Below are 22,390 nucleotides of genomic sequence, written 5' to 3'. Positions count from 1 at the left end.
CTGGAATCCGGGCCTCGGCCCCCGGCGGCCTGCGGGGGCCTCTCCCCAGCACCCACTGAGTCGAGTCCCGAGCCGGTGCCGCCCCGCCGCGCGCTGCTCCCGGCGGCGGCTGCCCCGCGTAGACGGCCACTATGGCGAGCTCCTCATTGGCATCGGTCTGGAGAAGAAGCGCGTGGCGGCGCCTGGCCCAGGCCCCAGAGCTCTGGGCCTCCACGGAGGTCCGGGCGCTGATCGCAGGCGGCCCTGAACGCCCGCAGCTGGGCCAGGGACTGCTCCTGCAGCGCCCGCAGCTCCCGCAGCTCCCGCAGCTCCCGCAGCTCCCGCAGCTCCCGCAGCTCCCGCAGCTCCCGCAGTTCCCGCAGCTCCCGCAGCTCCTGCAGCTCCCGCAGCTCCCGCAGCTCCCGCAGCTCCCGCAGCTCCCGCAGCTCCTAAAGATCCCGCAGCTCCCGCAGCTCCTAAAGATCCCGCAGCGCCCGCAGCTCCCGCAGCTCCTGCAGCTCCCGCAGCTCCCGCAGCTCCTGCAGCTCCTAGAGATCCCGCAGCTCCCGCAGCTCCTAAAGATCCCGCAGCGCCCGCAGCTCCCGCAGCTCCTGCAGCTCCCGCAGCGCCCGCAGCTCCTAAAGATCCCGCAGCTCCCGCAGTTCCCGCAGCTCCCGCAGTTCCCGCAGCTCCCGAAGCTCCCGCAGCTCCCGCAGCTCCCGCAGCTCCCGCAGCTCCTAAAGATCCCGCAGCTCCCGCAGCTCCCGCAGCGCCCGCAGCTCCCGCAGCTCCCGCAGCTCCCGCAGCTCCCGCAGCTCCCAAAGATCCCGCAGCTCCCGCAGCTCCCAAAGATCCCGCAGCTCCCGCAGCTCCTAAAGATCCCGCAGCTCCCGCAGCTCCTAAAGATCCCGCAGCTCCCGCAGTTCCCGCAGCTCCCGCAGCTCCTAAAGATCCCGCAGCTCCCGCAGTTCCCGCAGCTCCCGCAGCGCCCGCAGCTCCCGCAGCTCCCAAAGATCCCGCAGCTCCCGCAGTTCCCGCAGCTCCCGCAGCGCCCGCAGCTCCCGCAGCTCCCGCAGCTCCCGCAGCTCCCGCAGCTCCTAAAGATCCCGCAGCTGCCGCAGCTCCTAAAGATCCCGCAGCTCCCGCAGCTCCCGCAGCTCCCGCAGCTCCCGCAGTTCCCGCAGCTCCCGCAGCTCCCGCAGTTCCCGCAGCTCCCGCAGCGCCCGCAGCTCCCAAAGATCCCGCAGCTCCCGCAGCTCCTAAAGATCCCGCAGCTCCCGCAGTTCCCGCAGCTCCCGCAGCGCCCTCAGCTCCCGCAGCTCCCGCAGCTCCCGCAGCTCCCGCAGCTCCTAAAGATCCCGCAGCTCCCGCAGTTCCCGCAGCTCCCGCAGCGCCCGCAGCTCCCGCAGCTCCCGCAGCTCCTAAAGATCCTGCAGCTCCCGCAGCTCCCGCGCACTGTGCGTGGCTCGGCTCCTTCGCTCAGCCAGCTCTTCCCACTCTTCTACCTTCTCCTGAGCTGGCCCAGCTCCTCCTGCAGCTGCTCCTTCACCCTGGGCTCTGCGGGAAGGATGCGGGCCAGCCCCTCCTCAGCGGGCATCCTGCGGCGGCGGGCATCCTGCGGCGGCGGGCTCCTCCGTCGGCTCTTCCCTGCGCACAGGTGGGCATCGCGGTCTTCCCTGTGCACAGGCGGGCATCGCGGTCTTCCCTGCGCACAGGTGGGCATCGCGGTCTTCCCTGTGCACAGGTGGGCATCGCGGTCTTCCCTGCGCACAGGTGGGCATCGCGGTCTTCGCTGTGCACAGGCGGGCATCGCGGTCTTCCCTGCGCACAGGTGGGCATCGCGGTCTTCCCTGCGCACAGGCGGGCATCGCGGTCTTCCCTGAGCACAGGTGGGCATCGCGGTCTTCGCTGTGCACAGGTGGGCATCGCGGTCTTCGCTGTGCACAGGCGGGCATCGCGGTCTTCCCTGAGCACAGGTGGGCATCGCGGTCTTCGCTGTGCACAGGTGGGCATCGCGGTCTTCCCTGTGCACAGGTGGGCATCGCGGTCTTCCCTGCGCACAGGTGGGCATCGCGGTCTTCCCTGTGCACAGGTGGGCATCGCGGTCTTCCCTGCGCACAGGCGGGCATCGCGGTCTTCTCTGCGCACAGGTGGTCATCGCCTGGTCTCAAGGGTCCGTGCGATCCTCGGCATGCTGACCCCACTCCTCAGCCTTCTTCTCCCCTCTCCACCGCCGCTCCCGCTGCTCCAGGCTCTGGCGACGGAGGCTCTGGGTTTCCTGTACCTGGATGTAAAGTTGGTGCTCCAGCTTCTTCCACTCCTTCTGCACCGGGTGGACCCGGGCCTGCGGCTGCTGCTCAGCCTGAGGGGCTCCTGCAGGGGCCTCTCGTCCTGGCTGAAACTTGTGAATTCTGTTCTTCTGTGTCCAGGGCACTTTCAGCGTCCTCCATGTCCTCCTCGCTTCTGGACGGTTCCTGGAGCTGAGGCTTCGTATTATTAAGGTCTTCAGTGCGCTGTAGCGTCTCCCTTTCAGTCTCCTCCTGCGTGGTGGAGACCACAGACAGTGTCATCTTGAGCTGTGCGAGGTGCTGCTGTGAGGCCTGCAGACGGCAGGTGAGACCCTCTCTCTCTCTCTCTCTCTCTCTCTCTCTCTCTCTTTCTCTCTCTCTCTCTGTCTCTGTCTCTGTCTCTCTCTGTCTCTGTCTCTCTCTCTCTCGTTGGCCCCTGATTCTTGCGGGTCAGGGCACACTGTCAATCACATTCTTCTGAAGCCAGCACCTGTCTTGATAGCTTGTGGATTTCCAGCTCTGTTTCCAGAGCTTCTGCACCGAGGTGAGGTTGTCTCCTCATTCTCTTTCTCCTTTGATCCTGCACATTTCCTTTTCCTGCTTCAGTTGTCTGATCTCACTGCAGCGTTGTTGGTTTCTGCTTTTGCTGGCGTTCAGGTGTTGGTAGCACCTCTCCAGCTCCTTTTTGGTTTTCTTGTCTTCTTCTTCTTGAATTTTGCAGGCCCATCAGGGCAATTCCTCTGCTGGTATTCTTGCAGTGGTTTCTTTCCTGCAGCTGTTTTTTTTTAGTCTAGTTTGTTCATACATTCTAGCACCCGGACGGGGAAGATGGGGGTGGTGGGCACATTCCCAGGCTCTCCGAATTCACCTCTATTCTCACAATCACTAATAATTATGTCTATTTCCTACTCCATCTCCAAATCACCTGGATTCTCTCGCTCGCCACTCGGCCACCTCCCCTTCCCAACTGCTGCTGGTGGTGTAAACCAGCAGAGGGAACACCAGGGCTATTGGGCAGCAGGGATTGTAGGCGTGGCTCCAATTCTTGTATCCCATTGGTCAGAGAGAAGCAGGAACTAATAGGCGGTGTGGCTAGAGTCTTGTGATCCAGGCAGAATGGGTGGAGCCACGATGACAGCGGCTCCTACAGCCCCATCCCCTTCTAACTCTTGTGCAGTTCGGTTGGGGGCAAGAGGAGGACCTGCTTAAGCTGGAGAGGTGCACAGTTTTCCATGTACCTCTCCTGGCTTCCCTCACACAACTTTGGCCACTAGACTTTTCCCCAGGCTTTTAATTGTCCCTCAGGAAGTGCCACCAAGAAACAGAGCTATCTGCCCACATCCAATGTCTTCCCTTTGTCACTCCATGCAGACAGAAAAGTAGCTGTATTGTTCTAACCACATTTGCTGACACTTGTATTCAGATCAGGGAGTCACTGACGTTCTCTCTCTCTCTCTCTCTCTCTCTCTCTCTCTCTCTCTCTCTCTCTCTCTCTATCTATCTATCTATATCCTGCTCTCCCAGTCCCAGAGAGACTGGAAGGTTCAGGGACATCACAGGCCCATGGCTCCTCTCAAGGAGTGTTGGCCATGCTGTTCACCTAGGCCAGGCCTAGGGCAGCACATGTTTTGCACATCTGTGACTCAGAGGCGTACAAGCACAATCATGGGAGAAATGAGAACGTCTAAGAAGCCCATGCTGTTGGCACCCAAGAGGTTGTAAAATCCACACCAGCACAAAAAGAATAACTTGCACACACGACTGAAAACCATTCTGCTAGCTAAGCCGTCAACTACCCAGACACATCCAAATGATGTTGTATCCAGAATCCAGGTTCCGGGGCAGCCCTCCCTCTACCACTCCAGAGCCCTTAGGTATCTATTTCAGCACCGGAGTGATTAGTTGCTCTCCAGAGATTAGCTCAAGAGACTGGTAAGTTCATTGTGTGTGGCCAGCTTTTCCTTCCAATGAAAATTCATGCTGGTTGTGGTTACACACCTGAAGATCTCTGCTCAAGTCACTTCTTTGGATTACGGCATTGTCTCCAGAAGGCCACTGTGAAATACAAGCTGCCAGGACTTGGAGCAATGGCGACTCCTCAGTCCCTTGACTAAGATAGCCGCTGGTCCTGAGCCCCTTTTCAGCTGCTTGACCAGGACACTCTACTGGCCTCTCTTGGCTAGGCCTTGCTGCCCCGGGGCAGCCTGACTCAGGTGGGTCACTTGCAGCCCCCGGAGAGGCTTCCCATCCAGAGCTACGTCATCCAGCTCCACCATCTTGAACAAGGTATCCTACAGTTTATTTTCTACTTAAAATAAAGTTCTCTTCTGATCCAGGAGTAGTGGCACACACTAGACACTGGTAATTCCAGTAATTCAGCCTAGACAGGAAAATTGATTTCAAGGTCAGCTTGGGCTATATAGTTAAACTTTATCTCAAAGGAAAAAAATAACAAGAAGCTGGGCACTGGTGGCTCACTACTCAGAAGACTGAGGTCTGAAAGTCACAGTTGGAAGCCAGCTGGGTCAGGAAAGTTGTGAGATTCTTATCTCTAATTTATCACAGAAAAAGCCAGAAATGGTGCTGTGGCTCAAGTGGTAGATTGCTTGCCTGAGCAAAAGGAGCTCAGAGACAGTGCCCAGGCCCAGAGTTCAAGCCTCAGGACCAGCAAAAGAAAAACATAACAAGAGGGAAAGAAAGGAAGGGAAAGAAAGAAAGTAAAAAGGGAAGGAAGGAAAGAAGGAAGGAAAGAAGGAAGGAAGGAAAAGAACTTTCATTCTACATTGCAGGTAATTTACAGGTTAAGAAAATAAGGAAAATTTAATGTACACACTGCCCTACTATGTAACTGTACCCTTTTTGCACAACACTTTGTAAAAAAATTTATGTTCAATTAATAAACAAATAAAAAAATAAAAAAAGTTCCTACAAGAATAGTATATTTCAGGACACTTGCTGTGCTGAAATATGACTTGAATGCACATGCACATTATAGAACATGTGTTTTACATGCTAGAATATCTTTGCTATATTTTGATGAAAAATGACAATCATTTAATACTGAGAAAAATTATATCACATTGAGATATACCATGAATGTACAATATTCTCCATCTCTGGATTATGCTATTTCTGCAGAGAATTAAAACTTAAAGTGGTTCTTTACTGTTCGGTAAGTACATATTCCATAATTAAGGAAAAAAAGAATAATAGCATTATTTCAGGGCAAGGGTAGCTGAGGTTTTCTATAAAGCTATGTGATGTGTTTAGTGTACCAGCCAGGAATGGCAAATTCCATTGGTCTAGTATTTCCTATGTGAAATGTTGTAGGGTCAGAAATGCGTAGGATTTCTAATTTGTTTCACTTTTTCAAAAATATTCAAGTATATGTGAAATATTCTGAAGAAGAGGTCCAAGTCTAAATAAGAAAATTCACTCACCTGTCATATTCACTGTACATATAACTTAAAGATAACTTTATATAATATTTTTTGTGCGCCTGTCTTTTTACTCCAACCTGTCACGAGAAGTCAGGTGTGGAATTTTCCAGTTGTGGCGTCACGTTCAGAAAGATCTGCATTTTTGAGCAATTACTAGTTCAGATTTTACAATGAGGGATGCCCAGCCTCTATTTCTTCCCTGGCTCTATCTTGCTGCGGTGGGTTCTACAGGAAACCACACAGTGACTTGCTTCCGCTGCCACAGACCACGGAATTCATGGTGTGGTGGAGAGGGCCTAGGGCAGCATGAATGGTAGGAAGACCTCAGTGACTCCATCCCACGGACCCTTCCTGCGGATCGAGCTCTCGTGTCCGATGCTGTGACTGCAAAGGAACCGAGCCTCCCTGAAGGTGTTGCCGTTTCCCAGCTGTATGCTTCGTGTATTAACAGGAGCATGCAGGTTCCTGTGTGTCACAGCTGAATGAGTGCCAAGAGTCCGATGGTGCTCTGAAAATTAAGATAGAAAATGTATTGTGTAGCCCCCCCCCCCCGCCTTTAATCTTTCGGGGCGAGGCGATGCTGTGTGGATCCGCTTAGAGCAATGCAGTGGGGGACATGTCTTGCAATCTGGGAGAAAGGAGTCGCACAGCTGCCCACGGGGAGCCCTTCCCTGCCCCGTGCAGCGTTGTCACAGGGGCTGACCCCACATGGGGTCCCCGCAGAACCCTCAGCCCGAGAAGCACCAGGACAGCCGCCCTGACAAACGTCAGGCCTCCCACCTCCCGCCGCTCGGGCTCCTCTTCGGCTCTCTCCTGCCTCGCACTTTTGCTTTTTCCTTTCCTTTCTCCCTCTGGAAAAGCTCTGGGGTTTCACTGCAAAGCTGTTAAAGGAGAATTGGTTTGTCCTGGGGAGCATCTGCCAAGGGCTCCCCCGAAACTCTCAGTCGTTAAGTCAGTGTGTAAAGTTACACCCTGCAAAGTTACACAAGAGACCACGGGAGGAAAGGAAGAACCAACTTGGCCCTTGCTTCGGGGTCCCCATGACCCACAGGGTAAGAGTATGGTTAGGCACTGAGGACCTTTTTGTAAGCAATGCCAGACTGGATAAAATTTTAACAACCAATTCGAACCCTAAGGGTGCCAAAAACAAACAAACTAATAGCCAGAAGAGCTCCAAGGACAACGCAAGTGTTTTCCACTGCATTTAGGAGCCAGGTGGGAACTACTGTCGTGTCGTGGAAAGGGAAATCCTAGCTAATGATGAGTTTGGCTGGAAGAAAAACTGGTTCTGTGCAAGCTTCCTAGAGTGACTGAATACAACAGCAGCTCAACCGGGGGCTTGTTGAGGCTAGAGTGAGGCGCACTGAGAACTGGCCCCGAATCGAGATGGCAGGCTTAGCAACAGCCCCAGGAGAGGTATGGAATTAAGCTAGCCAGTGACATGTTTCTATTTTATCCATGTTATTCCTTAACATTTTTCATCTTTAAAGTGTTTATACCTTGTATCTGCCTCCCAATATAATGGTTATGATCACATTGGATTCTGTCATGAAAATCTGTGGGCTTGCGGTCTAATAGCATCTGCGTGAGCATTTCCGTTCTTAATTGCCGTTAAGAGAAAGGCATACAACACTTGTTTTATTTTATAATTAAGGAATAAATCCAGCTTGGTATAATTCTGTACTCCAAATTACATGTGTGCAGGCAAATTTTGAATATATGATGATGACAAAAGATTTTTCATGGTTCTGATGAATCATTTTTTCAGTTATCTTACTTTACTCTCTAATTCAAAACGCCACTGCAAGGTTCCAGTGTGGCTTAGTCAGCAATGCTGCCTTCATTCTGCAAAAGGAAACGTTCCAGAGTTTGGTGAGAAGTTTTAGGAAAATAATAATAATTATTATTATTTTATTATTATTGCACAAGACATGATGGCAGGACTGATCGGATCGATCCCTCTCCCAGCAGTACCTCTCATTCATCCATTCTCACAGACAAGAAATGAGGTTCGTCGTGGATGCTACTTCAGACAAGCTTGAATTCCGTAGGCATCAATTTGTGAATTTTCATCTGTGTGTGTGTGTGTAGAGACAAAAGTTCTCACATACTTATTATTAGGCATCAGTGGAATGCGGGGTAACTTTTGAATGTTGACATTCTGTAAGAAGTCATTTGGAAAGAATTTCTCAACAGCATCCAATCGCAGTCTTCTCAAATACTTTAATCACCGTGAGAATTGACAGAATTGAATATATTTCTCTGAGTTCTTTTGTGTTGAAATTCTAGCTTCCTCCCCTTAGACTACAAAAATATACCCCTTAGCACATTAAATAAAATATGCAATTGACTACTATTTAAATTCTATTCAACATCTTTGTATAAATGTGTTTGCCTAGTGATGAGAAATTCTTTAAAATCCAAATATTTTTTTTCTCAAATTTTTATTGTCAAACTGACGTACAGAGAGGTTACAGTATCATACGTTGGGCATTGGATACATTTCTTGTACTGTTTGTTGCCTTGTCCCTCATGCCCCCCTCCCTCCCCCCCTTTCCCTACCCCCCCAGGTGTTCAGTTCACTTACACCAAACAGTTTTGCAAGTATTGCTTTTGTAGTTATTTCTCTTTTTTTACCCTGTGTCTCTCGAATTTGGTATTCCCTTTGAATTTCCTACTTCCAATACCAGTAAACACGGTTTCCAATATACTCAGATAAGATTACAGAGATAGTGTAGGTACAAACATAGGAAGGTGATACAAAACATCATCAATAGTAGAAACTACACATACACATAGGACGTTGAAAGTAGTTACAACTGTGATATATCACTTGTTTCCATAACATGGAGTTCATTTCACTTAGCATCATCTTATTTGTTTCTAAGTGTATAGCTATTGGGCCTTGTGATGCTCTGCTATGGCTTGCCTAAACCTGTACTAATTATTCCCAATAAGGGAGGCCATAGAGTCCATGTTTCTTTGGGTCTGGCTCACTTCACTTAGTATAACTTTTTCCAAGTCCTTCCATTTCCTTACAAATGGAACAATATCATTCTTTCTGATAGAGGCATAAAATTCCATTGTGTAAATGTACCACATTTTCCTGATCCATTCGTCTACTGAGGGGCATCTGGGTTGGTTCCAGCTTCTCGCTATGACAAATTGTGCTGCGATGAACATTGTTGTGCTGGTGGCATTACTGTGATTTTGTTTGTGGGCTTTTGGGTAGATACCCAACAGTGGGGCTGCTGGGTCATAGGGGAGTTCTATATTGAGCCTTCTGAGGAATCTCCATACTGCTTGCCAGAGTGGCTGAACCAGTTTACATTCCCACCAACAATGAAGTAGGGTTCCCTTTTGGCCACATCCCCTCCAACAATTGTTATTATTAGTTTTCTTGATATATGACATTCTTGCTGGGGTGAGATGGAATCTCAATGTTGTTTTGATTTGCATTTCCTTTATGGCCAGTGATGTAGAGCATTTTTTCATATGTCTATTGGCCATTCTCATTTCCTCATCAGAGAAGTTTCTTTGCAAGTCTTTAGCCCACTTGATGAGGGGGCTATTGGTTCTTTGCAGTTTTGTTTTGGAAGAAGGTAATTTTTTTAGTTCTGCACATATTTTAGAGATGAGGCCTTTGTCTGTTGAATGTCCGGTAAAGATCTTCTCCCAGTCTGTGGGCTTTCTGTTTATCTTGAGAGCTATGTCCTTTGCCGTGCAGAAGCTCTGGAGTTTGATGCAGTCCCATTTGTCCAACCTTTCTTTGATTTGTAGCCTTTCAGGGTCTTTGTTAAGGAAGTTCTGTCCTGTGCCAAGGAGCCCAAGTGTTTCTCCTACTCCTTCCTTTAGTGTCTTCAGGGTGTAAAATCCAAATATTTTAAGTGACAAATCTGAGCAAAATTTTAAAGTGAGAAGATGAGATGTATAGAATATTCATCTATTTTGTGATCTTGAGCTGAGGTTTCTTTTTTCTTTTAATGAACACATCCTTTAGGTTGGTGTGGAACGGATTGATTTCTATCCTCAACGGCCTGGGAAAAGCCTGCAGATCCCTTACAGCCTCTAGAATCGCACCGCAGAATCAGGAGGGCCTTTATCTGGTCAGTTCAGATTTCCATTCCCATGGAGTGAAATTCAGAGTTTGTCTTCATGTTTTGCAACTGCATTTATTTTCCCAAATGCCCTCATTAGATTACCTATACAATTCCATTAAGTTCAACATATCCCAAACATAAACACTTATAGTTCCCAGTACCATCAACATCTTAGCCACGAAGATTGCACATTACTCCGTGTGGGAGCTTTCAACCTTTGACTCGTGTTACCTTCCCTCTGTCTCTAAGCTACCAGATTCCTCTACTCCTTTGCTTTCTCCTTGGGTTCTCACCTACCATTCAAATTGCTTCCTGCCACTTACATTCCCTGTGATGGATTGAAGATGTTTTCACCCAAAGATCATGTGTGGGAAACAGTCACCTAGTTCATAGGTGGAGTTTGGGTCTTAAAAGTAACTAAGGTACGATGGAGTTCTTCATGGTGGCAACAATGGCTTTATTAGAAAATGAATACCTGAGTTAGAGGTTCTGGTTCTCCCTCTGTCACTACCATGATGCTTCCATCATGACACAGCACATAGACCCTTACTGGATACAGAAATGTGACCGTGGACTTCTTAGCCTCCAGAACTTTATTTTCATTAGCACTTAACACATCTCATGTATTTGGAATCAGCCACATCAAGTGGACTGAGAAAAATCAGAGACCTTAGTTGTTTGTATTTATTTTTAAGCCATCGTTCTGATAAGCGTTTCCCTTTTCTAAATCTCAACACAACTTCTAAGCCACCACTAGCATTTTGTGTGAGAGATCTGAGTTGTGTGTCTAACACAGTATTTTCCTCCTACCTGAAGACCGTTTTCAGTGAGAGAATTGTCACCACAGATTGGCTATTTGCAAGAACATAAACAAGGATGAGAATGTTGAAAGGGGTGACACTGATCCAGACCCGCTCTATTCATAAAAGGCAGCTCCTTTGTACAACTCATTAAAGACAATAAAAGTCCTTTTTAAACAGAGTTCTAAAAGAGAAAAATAAGCCAGCGTTCATCCAGGCCCGATGCCTTCTCAGCTCTGCTGCTGCGTTAGCTGGCTGTGTGGCTGGTGTCTGCCGCCCTGGTTCCTGCTTATCCAAGGGCTCCCCTGCTAACCTGAACCACTTGAAACCCTGCCCAGATTGACGGAGCCGTATGGTCCATGTTAGTCCGTGCAAACTCTGTCTGTCCTTGGTCCACTGATTCTCCTTGTCTAATAAACCACGATTGCACTCCTCTCATATGGAGAGAGACCATAGAAACAGCCCCTTCTACCCCGACTTCTCTGCTGCTGTCTCTAATTGTCTAGATCCAAGGGAGATCTCAGTCTTTTCTCCTATACTCCTTCAGCATTCAGAAGCAAATGAAGGCCCTTTTACCCGCTCCTATTCATTGGATTCACAAACTCATTGATCCTGTTGTAGCTCTCCAGCTGTCAGTTGAAAACACATCAATTATTTGATCACTTTATCCTACAGGTAATGTAACACACGATTTTATAGTCCAGTGCTTTTAAAGAATGCTCCATTTAGAAGATAATATGAATAACTACTAGTTCACGCAGGGAATTGTTAATAGACCATAGAAAGGTATTTGTTCACATAAAGTATTAGTCATTGCTTCCTTACCATACCCTTTATCTAAGCCCTGTGTAGATGCATTCCTGCAGTAAAATCCCATTTCTGAACTTGAAAACAAACCTGGAAATGCCTTCAGCGTCTGCTTAGCCAAAGAGGCATGACCTTCACCAAGGGCTGGTGCCAAGGTCCATTAGCTGGGCTCCCTGAACATATTCTAACTTCTCACAGCATATTTGAATAAATTAAAGCTAATATAAAACATTTATACTTTAAATTGCAGACAGACTGGTATAATAATAAATTAGTTATGAAACTTTTTATAGCTGAGTGTCTGATGACACTAAAATGATAGGATCTCAGAAACAGTCACTTTGGACTCCATGGAAATAGGTGGAAGGAACTAGAATAAGAGCGAAGGGGGTAGTCCAGAGAAAACTTCATTTCTCAGCATTTGCCCTATGCAATGATGGCTCAGGGAGACAAGGTGGTAGGGAAAGTTACAGGACAGAAGTTCTATCTTCACGCTGAGCAGAAGGTTGAGATGGATTTGTCAAAGTTGAGTTACATGCTGTGTACCAAGCCATCCAGGCTGTAATGGAATAGAGAAATGTGGAGATTAACTGGATTACATACTAAGTGTAAAGCACCAGAGAAGGAGTACAAAAGACTTGGGTTCCAATTGAGACACTGTGTCTGGGTAGTTTATTGGTTGTATAAACTTGGGCAGTGCTGGGCACCAGAGGCTAAGGCCTCTAATCCTAGAGGTCTGAGGATCTCAGTTCAAAGCCAGCCAGGGCAGGAAAGTCCATGAGACTCTTATCTCCCATTAACCACCAGGAAACTGGAAGTGGCGCTGTGGCTCAAATGGTAGAGAGCTAGCCTTGAGCTGAAGAGCCACTTTTCTGGTGGTTAACTGGAGGTAAGAGTCTCACGGGCTTTCCTGTCCAGGCCCGCTGCGAACCGTGATTCTCTGATGGCAACCTCCCGAGTAGCTAAGGTTACAGGCGTGAGCCATTACTGTCAGGCCCAGGCTCTGTTCTTACTCTGCGTGTTCTGGCAAGAGTTCGAATGGTGTGGTAGGAATGAATGGAGGTTCAGAAGAGATTGGAATTTGTGAGAAAGAGTCAGGTCTACAAATACTTACAGAAGATAAGTTTACTCCAAGACACTCTTTTAAGGTCTGGGTACAGTTTAAAAGCAAACTAGCCTAAAGAAGCTTATCACATATGCTTTTTCGGTGCATATTCCTGCTACACTTTAAGCCTAGAGACATTGCACACTTCCTCTGTGGAGAGGTAGTAACCACACAGCAAACACTGATAGCTATGCAGTGTACATTTTTAGCACCTTTGGTTGCTTTGACTGTAGGTCACTTACATCAATGAGAAGCAGTAAATACAGGTCAAGAGGGTGGGTACCTTGGAGAAAAGTTACCTAAGAGTGAAGAGAGGAGAGAGCGTGCAAATACTGGCTCAGCCTACAGGGAATCGGAGGAAAAGGAAAGGTGGGGCGGGATAATCAGGAAGAGACCAAAGAAAAAGGAGAACTAAAATAGTAGAAGAAACGAGAATTAGGAAACGCCTTCCTCAATTTGCACTTACTGGCCCATGAGAACACGTTGAATACTTCCTTCACCTTCAATAAATACATTCACAATTAAAAATGCATTATCTGCGCATAACACATTGTAAAACTATGTGCTCTCTTCTGGAAGCAGCCAGGCTCGAGTATTTAACTAAATGCTTACAAAAATGTTAATCCTGTGGCAACCGTCTGCAAAATTCTGTACACCAAATGAAGTCAGGAATAAATGATCACAAATGAAGGTTAGATCAGAACATCAGAGTAACGTGTGAAAATGGGAGAAAAGAATATAATAATAGTAATTAAAATGAGATACACTCAGTGATCTGTTGTTAACAACGCTGCCAAATTGAGTAAATAATAACACAAGATGACTCATTAACTTTGGTTTTAAAATGAACAACAGATTTTTTTCTAATATGTTTCAATATTCCTTGCCATCTGAGGACATTCTTATACTAAAATCTTAATGTCTTATACACTGCAGTGGCTTATGTTTTATCTGAAGTTTATTCACAGTCTTTCAATCTGAGTTAACCATTTATGTTTATTTAGGTTCTTCATTCAATTTCATTTCAGTTTTTCAGTCACATTGTTCTATTCTTACTACATGAATCTTTTAGAGAAGTACCAGACCTTGTGGGTTCATTTTTCTCAGATATTTTGTTTTAGTCTAATTGCTTTTGACTATAAAAATAGCTCTTGCTCCCAAGGAGAAGCAGAGATTCATTAAGAGTCAAACAAGTGACACATGGGTTATTCTGATCAAGGTGTTCCTTCTTGGAGATATTGAAGAAACTTTTATATTGAAGAAAGAAAAGCAAGTCATAATCAATGCATTTACTACACACACTGGTGTGGTCAACGATGTTGCAAGCTTCAGAAAGACAAGGAGATCTCTTATAAGTTTCAGATGTTTTCCTTAGCATTCTTCCTTTTGGCTTGGTGGAAGACACAGGTATGATGAATTTAGTGATATATCCCAAGATTTTTATGTACTAGTGACAAGATTGTTAGATTGGATGCAGAGGTTTAAAAGTAAGTGGTTATTAAAAAGTCTAAATCCATCCAACATAATTTTGTCTCCCAACCAGCAACATTCTATTTTCCACAATCACAATGTTCAGGTTGACCGAGGTCAGTCTATAGGATCTTTATTCTAGATGTATATTCTCTAGAGAACTTTGGTTCACACATTATTTACAAAAATTCTCTGAATTAACTGACCGTATGTCAATGTATTTTCTGTAATAAATTTCACCAGTCTTCTCTGTCTCTTCCAAACAAATTTTGTTTAGAAGATCTAGTTTTATTCAAAATTGTAACTAAATATCTATGTACAGAAGATGAGGCTAAGCAAAACGAACTCCAAGATATGGAAACAAGAAGTTTTTTATTGTTGTTATTTTTAATGTTCTATATGATTTTTTTTCTTTTTTCTTTCCTATGGTTTATCTCTTGTTGTTACTGTATTTGATTTTCGTACCCTGGGTATTGTATATATGTTTGTATGAATTAGGGAAGGGAAGGAGAACATCAAAATAGTGAGACAAAAGATAAAGAGCAAACCAGTGCAATAGAGATAATCACAAGATAATACATTGGAAATTAACTTTACAACTAGGGGGGGGGGGGTTGGTGGCAGGGAAGGTGGGAGAAAAATGAGGGAGGGGGTAACAAGTATAACAAGAAAAGTACTCACTACCTTATGTACATATGTAACCTCTGTACATCACCTTGACAATAAAATTAAACTTTAAAAAGTATATATAACTATACACTTATACCACTACCCTCTGTTGTTGTTTTTTTTGTTAAAGGTACATGAATTCTTATCATGTTCATGAATGACAGATTGTACCCTTGATCAAATTCTAGCCAGGCTTCTGTCAACAATGTTCTCAACTTGTCCCTGATTTTTTATTTTATTTTTTTTGTTCATGTCTGCATTACCCAGTTTTAGCAAGAGTCTTGTTTGTTAATCCCGTTAGCCAGAATCCCTTAACATCCACATTTAACTGAGGTTCCTATTCTCTCCCATTCTCCCAGGTGCTGTGTGACTATCCTCACCTGACTCCCTGAAGAATCCTGCTTTGTCCGTTTAGGCAACAATCTTCCCTTATTCTTGATGTTTTCTTAGTACATTTCTAATCTTCTCACCCAACACCACTCGTTGGCCAGAAATTTTCATTTCCTTCTTGTTTTCAGAAATGAACTCAATATTCCCCTGATTCCGAACATCGTTTTAGTTACCTCCTTTTGAATAAAGTGTTTCCACTTTCAGCCTGGAAGGGAAAACATAACAAACAGGGAACAGAATGTCAAAAGACCTCCTGGCGCATTGTTCCAGCCCTTCTTTTCCATTTTTGCATCCTCTTCCCCATTCCAGCTATTCAGTACCTTTATGTTGTTCCCAATAAGATGTAGAAGATGAGTAAGTTCTTTAGTAAATAGCCTTCCCCAGATCAACAAAAACTTTCATCTTCAAACCTTTCTGAAAGGATTCTAGAAAACTTTACTTCAGCACTTACTTAAATGATAAATTATTTAAATCTGAAGCCTGAGTATCAGGTCAGATTTTTCTTATTACCAAAAGCAGTTTTCTTACATCTCCAAGCTTAAACGCAAGTACATTATTATGCAGAGGTTGAATTGAGAGCAGCTATAATGAATCCTGTCGTCTTTGTTTCTCTGAATCCAAGCACTTCTGGCTACCTTAACAAAATAGAATTTTCTTGGACTTGTTAGAGCACTGACACCTGCATAATGGATTAAATGACTCACTTCACAGCCCAGGTTATATCAGAGGATGCATTTATAGAGCCAAGTCAGTAAGTTCAGTTCCATACCTCCGACCCTGAGAGAGATTAGTCAGAGAAGGAGGCTGACTACTCTCATCGGTTAAGGTTACTTATATTTTTTCTTTTAACTTGTTGTCCATGTTTGTGAGCCAGGTAAATTGTTCTATTGATTCTCTGTTATAACTTTCCCATTGCCTTGGACTCATTTATGGTGAATCAAGTTTCTAATAACAGTGGCGTCTTAATGTACTTAAGTAAATACATGCTTCTAAAAATCAGAATTTATCATTGTTTGTGCTGGTCCTTGGACTTGAACTCAGCCTTGGACACTGTCCCTGAGATAATTTTCTCCAGACTGGAACTTTACCAATTGAGCCACAATTCCACTTCTGGCTTTTGCTGGTTAATTGAAAAAAGACTTTCATGGATTTTACTGCCCAGACCTTATCTTATTCTGACTTTCTTATATTAATAATTTATTAAAGACAACTTTACATTACCTATGCCAAAATGAAGAAGAAATAATACCATTGTAGATACCCTTCCTATCTACCTCAGGAAAATTCTTCCTATTCCTACTGACATTTTTATAAAGGTCACAAATGATACTTTTCCTGGCCTGTTTTCTTTGAATAGAATTGTAGTTCTATTCTAGGAACATGTATTGGTTGACTGATTGTTTGATAAACTAATAGTGATGTTCATGTTGGAATTCACATATTTGAAACTACTGAGTTAGCCACATCTCATTCATGGACCTTTATGCTTTAGTTATTTTGCAGATATGACCGTGGGTTTTGCCTAGGGCTGTGTTTGGACTGTTATTCTCCTACCTGTAGCCTCCTGTATAGCTGATATCACAGTCATGTTCCATGGTACCCAGCTCAAGCATCCCCCTATTAACCTGTTTGAAATGCAATAGTCATTCTATCTTGACTGCCTAACTTTCATCCTTTAACCCATTTGATCCCTTTCAAGATTTCTTTTTTCCTGTCCCATTTCCTCAGAGCAAAGAATGACACTTATATTTCATAGAACTATGGTCATTTAGAATATCTAATGTGTTTAGAATGTCTCTATTTCTTTTTTTTATATGAAGCAGGCTTTATTTGCCAAGAAAGGCAGGCCTGATACACACATTCAGAGAAAAAAGGCCTAACACTCCTAGTCCAGCGAAAGACATCTGCAGTGGGGTTGTGAGCTGCTTTCCCATGTTCAGCTGAGGATGAACCGAGCCCTCGGAGGCTTACTCTGAGTGAATATGGTCCCTGGAATTCATGACAAATTCTCTGAGTAGGATGGGGCTCACAATATACAACAGTGTATCATTTATTACCGCATAAGAGAGAGATTGGCAGGCAGACAAATTGATAGGCTCAATAAATAACAGATGTTATCAAGAAAAGAAAGTCAGTTTTTTGTTGCCTTTAAACACCCTTTAATTGGTATGTAGACATATACACGATGAAATTTAAAATAAGGAAGCTATCAATTCAAAATTTATTGACCAGCTACTTCTCTATGCCTGGACCTGGACAAGTTCTTGGAGTTACACAATCATTGTGATTGAACTACAGAGAACAAGTTCTTGGAGTTTCATAATCATTGTGATTGAACTACAGAGGGGTTACAGTTTCATACATGAGGCACTGAGTACATTTCTTATCCAACTTGTTACCTCTTCCCTCATGTTCCCCCGCTACCCTCCTCCCCGTTTCACTATCTCCCCCCATGAGTTGTACAGTTGGTTTAACCATATAGTTTTGTAAGTATTGCTGTTGCATTGGTTTGCCTTTTTATCCTTTGTCTCTCAATTTTGGTACTCCCATTTGCTTCCCTAGTTTCAATATACGTATATACAATATCCAGGGTACCAAAATCATTAACAGTGATATCAGGAGTAAAAAGCATGGCAAAGAAACACAAAAGAACAAGGGCAGAATTTCACATGGCGTGTTGAAAGTAACAACAATGATATACCACTTGTTTCCATAACTCGAACTTTCTTTCACTTAGCATCATCTTATGTGTTCATATGGACATAGCTATTGGGCTAATGTGATCTTCTGCTAGGATTATTCTAGATTGGGTACTAATTATTATCCATGAGGGAAACCTTAGAGTCCATGTTTCTTTGGGTCTGGCTCACTTCACTTAGTATGATTTTTTCCAAGTCTTTCCACTTCCTTACAAATGGGGCAATGTCATTCTTTCTGATAGAGGCATAAAATTCCATTGTGTATATGTACCACACTTTCCTGATCCACTCATCTACTGAGGGGCATCTGGGTTGGTTCCATAGTCTAGCAATCAGAAATTGTGTTGTGAAGAACATAGTTGTTTTGGTGGCTTTAGTGTGGTCTTGCTTATAATCTTTTTGGTAGATACCCAAAAGTGGGGCTGCGGGGTCATAGGGGAGTTCTGTTTGGCCTTCTGAGGAACCTCCATACCACTTTCCAGAGTGGTTTAACAAGTTTACATTCCCCCCAACAAAGTAGTAGGGTTCCGTTTTGGCCACATCCCCCCCCCCCCCCAGCATTTGTTGTTATTAGTTTTCCTGATAATGGACATTCTTACTGGGGTGAGGTGGAATCTCAGTGTTGTTTTGATTTGCATTTCTTTTATGGCCAGTGATGTAGAGCACTTCTTCATGTGTCTCTTGGCCATTCTCATTTCCTCTTCAGAGACATCTCTTTCTAGGTCTTTAGCCCATTTATTGCGGGGCGGTTGGTTCTTTGAGGATTTGCTTTGGAGGAATTCTATGTATATTTTAGATATGCGGCCCTTGTCTGTTGAATGGCCAGTAAAGATTTTCTCCCAACCTGTAGGCTTTCTGTTTATCTTGCAAGCTATGTCTTTTGCCCTGCAAAAGCTCTGCAATTTGATGCAATCCCATTCATCCTACCTTTCTTTGATTTGTTGCATTTCTGGGCCTTTATTAAAGAAGTTTTGTCCTGTGCCAAGGAGCCCAAGTGTTTCTCCTATTCCTTCTGGTACTGTTTTCAGGGTATTTGATTTTATCTCAAGGTCTTTGATCCATTTGGAATTGATTTTGGTGCAGGGTGATATATAAGGATCTAGTTTTAGTTTGTTGCAGGTGTTGAACCAGTTTTTCCAGCACCATTTGTTGAAGAAGCTGTCTTTTTTCATCCTATTTTTTTAGCTCCTTTATCAAAGATTAAGTAGCCATAGATCTGAGGGTTCATTTCTGGGTCTTCAATTCTCCTCCATTGGTCCTCAGGCCTGTTCTTGTGCCAGTACCAAGCTGTTTTTATTACTATAGCTTTGTAATACAGCTTGAAGTTGGGTATTGTAATTCCTCCAGCACTGTTCTTCCTGCTTAAGATTGTTTTTGCTATTCTGTGTCTTTTATTGTTCTATATATTTATGGATTGCTTTCTCTATTTCATTACAGAATGGTGTTGGGATTTTGATGGGTATTGCATTGAATTTGTAGATAGGCTTTGGCAATATTGCCATTTTCACAATGATAATCCTCCCAAGCCAGGAGCATGGGAGATTTTCCCATTTTCTTAGTTTCTCCGTTAATTTCCTTTTTGAGGTTTTTAAAGTTCTCATCATAGAGGTCTTTCACTTCCTTGGTTAAGGTTATTCCTAAATATTTTGTGTTTTCTGAGGCGATTACAAAAGGAGTTGCTTTCCTGGTTTCAGCCTCGCTCTTTGCATTATTGCCATAGAGCAAAGCCATTGATTTTTGAGGGTTTATTTTATATCCTGCGACTTTGCCAAAGTTTTGCAGCAGTTCAAATAACTTTGGAGTAGAGTCTATGGGGTTCTTTAGATACCGAATCATGTCATTACAAAGAAAGAGAGTTTAACTTCATGTTTTCCTATTTGGATTCTTTGTATCTATCTCTTTTTTCTTTTTGCCAGTCCTGGGGCTTGGACTCAGGGCCTGAGCACTGTCCCTGGCTTCTTCCCGCTCAAGGCTAGCACTCTGCCACCTGAGCCACAGCGCCACTTCTGGCCGTTTTCCATATATGTGGTGCTGGGGAATTGAACCGAGAGCTTCATGTGTAGGAGGCAAGCGCTCTTGCCACTAGGCCATGTTCCCAGCCCCCTATCTCTTGACTTATTACTGTGGCTAAGAATTTCAGTACTATGTTGTAGAGGAGGGGAGAGAGTGGACATCCTTGTCTTGCTCCTGATTTTAAAGGAAATGCCTTTAACTTTTTAAATAAAATGCTAGCAGTAGGTTTGTCATACACAGCTTTTATTATGTTCAGGAATGTTCCCTGGAATCCTAGTTTCTCCAAACTTTTATCATAAATGGGTGCTGGATTTCATCAAATGCTTTATCTGTATCTAGTGAAATAATCATGTGATTCTTGACCTTGCTCCTCTTGATGTGGTGGATTATGTTGATTGACTTGTGTTTATTGAACCTGCTTTGCATCCCTGGAATGAATCCAGTTTGATCATAGTGTATGATATTTTTGATGACTTGATGAAGTCGATCGGCCAGAATTTTGTTGAGAAGTTTTACATCAATGTTCACAAAAGAAATGGGTCTAAAGTTCTCTTTCCTTGATGGGTCCCTGTCTGGTTTTGGGATCAGGGTTATACTGGCATCATAGACTGTGTTTGGTAGCAAACTTTCACTTTCAATTTTGTTGAGTTTGAGGAATATTGGTGTGAGTTCTGTTTGACGCCTTGTAGAATTTCACTGTGAATCCATCTGGACCTGGGCTTTTCTTGGATGGGCGATCTCTTATTACAGCTTCTATTTCATTGCTTGATATGGGTCTGTTTAGTAGGGTTAAATCTTCTTGGATAAGTTTTGGCATATCAGTTTTTGCTAGGAATTCTTCTATTTCTTCCAGATTCTCAAATTTATTAGCATATAGGCTTGCAAAACATTCCCTTATTATATTCTGAATCTTGGCTTTTTCTGTGGTAATGTTACCTGTTTCACCTCTGATTTTGTTTATTTGGCTATCTTCAATTTCTGGTCAGATTTGCTAAGGGTCAGTCGAGTTTTTTAGGTTTTTCGAAGAACCAACTCTTTGTTTTGCTGATTCTTTCTATGGTTTTTTTTTTTTTTTTTGGACTCTAAGTCATTTAAGTTTGATTTAATTTTCATTATTTGCTTGGTGTTTGGCTTGTTGCTCTCATTCAAGGAGCTTCAGGTGTTTCTTATATTGTTGAACTAAGATTTGTCCAGTTTGTTGATGTAGGTGCTCAGATCTATAAATTTTCATCTGAGTACTGCCTTTGCTATTTCCCAAAGGAGCTAGTATTTTGTGTACTTATCTTGGTTAAATGCTATAAATATTTGAATTTCTGTTATGATTTCTATAATGGCCCACAGGTCAGCAGCTTGTGCTGTGTTAACCTGAGGCTAAAAGCCATGTGATCGGGGGCTGGGGAAATTCCTCCCATCTGGGTGAGGAGACCTACTGCTGGGAAGACCTGGCTCTCACTGCTCAGTTACCCTTGCTCTTTTCAAAGACGGCCCCTTTGTCCTCACTTTCCCCTGGCCTGCTTATTTCCTGTCTGCTCTGGCCAGGTCTATGCTAGAGTCAAAGATGGTGTTTCTCTCTGGTGGCAAGGGAAGGTCTACCTTCCAACTGCTGTTCTGTGGGCGTGAGCGCCAGTGAGAATGTCTTCCGTGGTGTACTCCCGCTTTCTCTGGAATTTTGGGCCATCTGCAATTTGCCTGTGACTCGTGTCTGTCTGCCACACGTCAAGGATTTATCTACTCATTGCCGGTGTGAGCTGGAGGTGAGTGGTTCAAGTCTGTTTTCTCAAGCCAGTTGCCTAGATTTTTCCTTTCTGGCCAGAATATCTATAGTATTATAACTTACTTGAGATGACTTTCTAGCTGTGGAAGTTTCTCTGGAGTGGTAAAACGGGGTTCTTGGAGAGAGTTTAGATATGGGATCTGCTAGTCCTCCGCCATTTTCCTCTGATCCTCTCTCTACTTCTTTTTTTAAGAAGTTCTATTAAACTTTTTCGGGGCAGCACATTCATTTTGTAACTAAAATTACATTTATAAAAGGTTTCATATTTATAAAAAGTTAAACACACACTTGTAATACATATGCAGCATATATACGCACCTACATAAGTTTATCTTTGCAAAATGCCTAAGAGGGTGGTAAAGGAATAAATTAAGATAGGCATCAATAAGATTAGAGCTGAAGCAGTAACAAGAGACAACATCGTATTTAATCCTCCAATACAACCATTTTTCAAGGTGTGAGGAGTGTGGAGAAGATAAATAGGATTTCTCCTCTAAGGGGTTGGATGCTTGCCTGCCTGGTAGCTGGACTGAGAGGCTAGCTGTCTAGCAATCATTTCATTTGTTCCAGCTGCTTTATGAATGGCTAGCACTTTAATCAGGCCACCCGAGATAAAGCAGCCTCCCACCTGCTTCCAGGTCGGTATTGTCTGAGGAGCTCCCGCCATCACTCACGCCAGCCTTCAGGACCGTCCTGGGGCCAGCCTGCTCTCCGCGTAGATGGACAGCTTCTGTCAACTAAAAGCCACCAGAAGGCTTTTCCGATCCTGATCTTTACTTTTTCTTTTCTCTTCAAGGTTAAAATTGGTGAGAACTAAACACAAAAGGTAAGACAATGGCTCCTTCCTGTTTTAGTA

At 44.3% G+C, this 22,390-nt stretch overlaps 1 long non-coding RNA gene across 1 annotated transcript; it reads left to right on the top strand.

The window, feature by feature from the left end:
• Nucleotides 1-5,582: 5,582 nt before the first annotated feature.
• On the top strand, nt 5,583-21,647 carry LOC125339658. Its single transcript, XR_007208576.1, has 4 exons — nt 5,583-5,593; nt 9,959-9,964; nt 17,506-17,512; nt 21,520-21,647. It is a non-coding gene; the product is annotated as an uncharacterized LOC125339658 (long non-coding RNA).
• The last annotated feature ends 743 nt before the right edge of the window (nt 21,648-22,390 follow it).

This window comes from Perognathus longimembris, chromosome 21 (assembly GCF_023159225.1).
Source record: "Perognathus longimembris pacificus isolate PPM17 chromosome 21, ASM2315922v1, whole genome shotgun sequence".
NCBI classification, from domain to species: Eukaryota; Metazoa; Chordata; class Mammalia; order Rodentia; family Heteromyidae; genus Perognathus; species Perognathus longimembris.
This window is presented reverse-complemented; position numbering and strand designations above follow the sequence as displayed.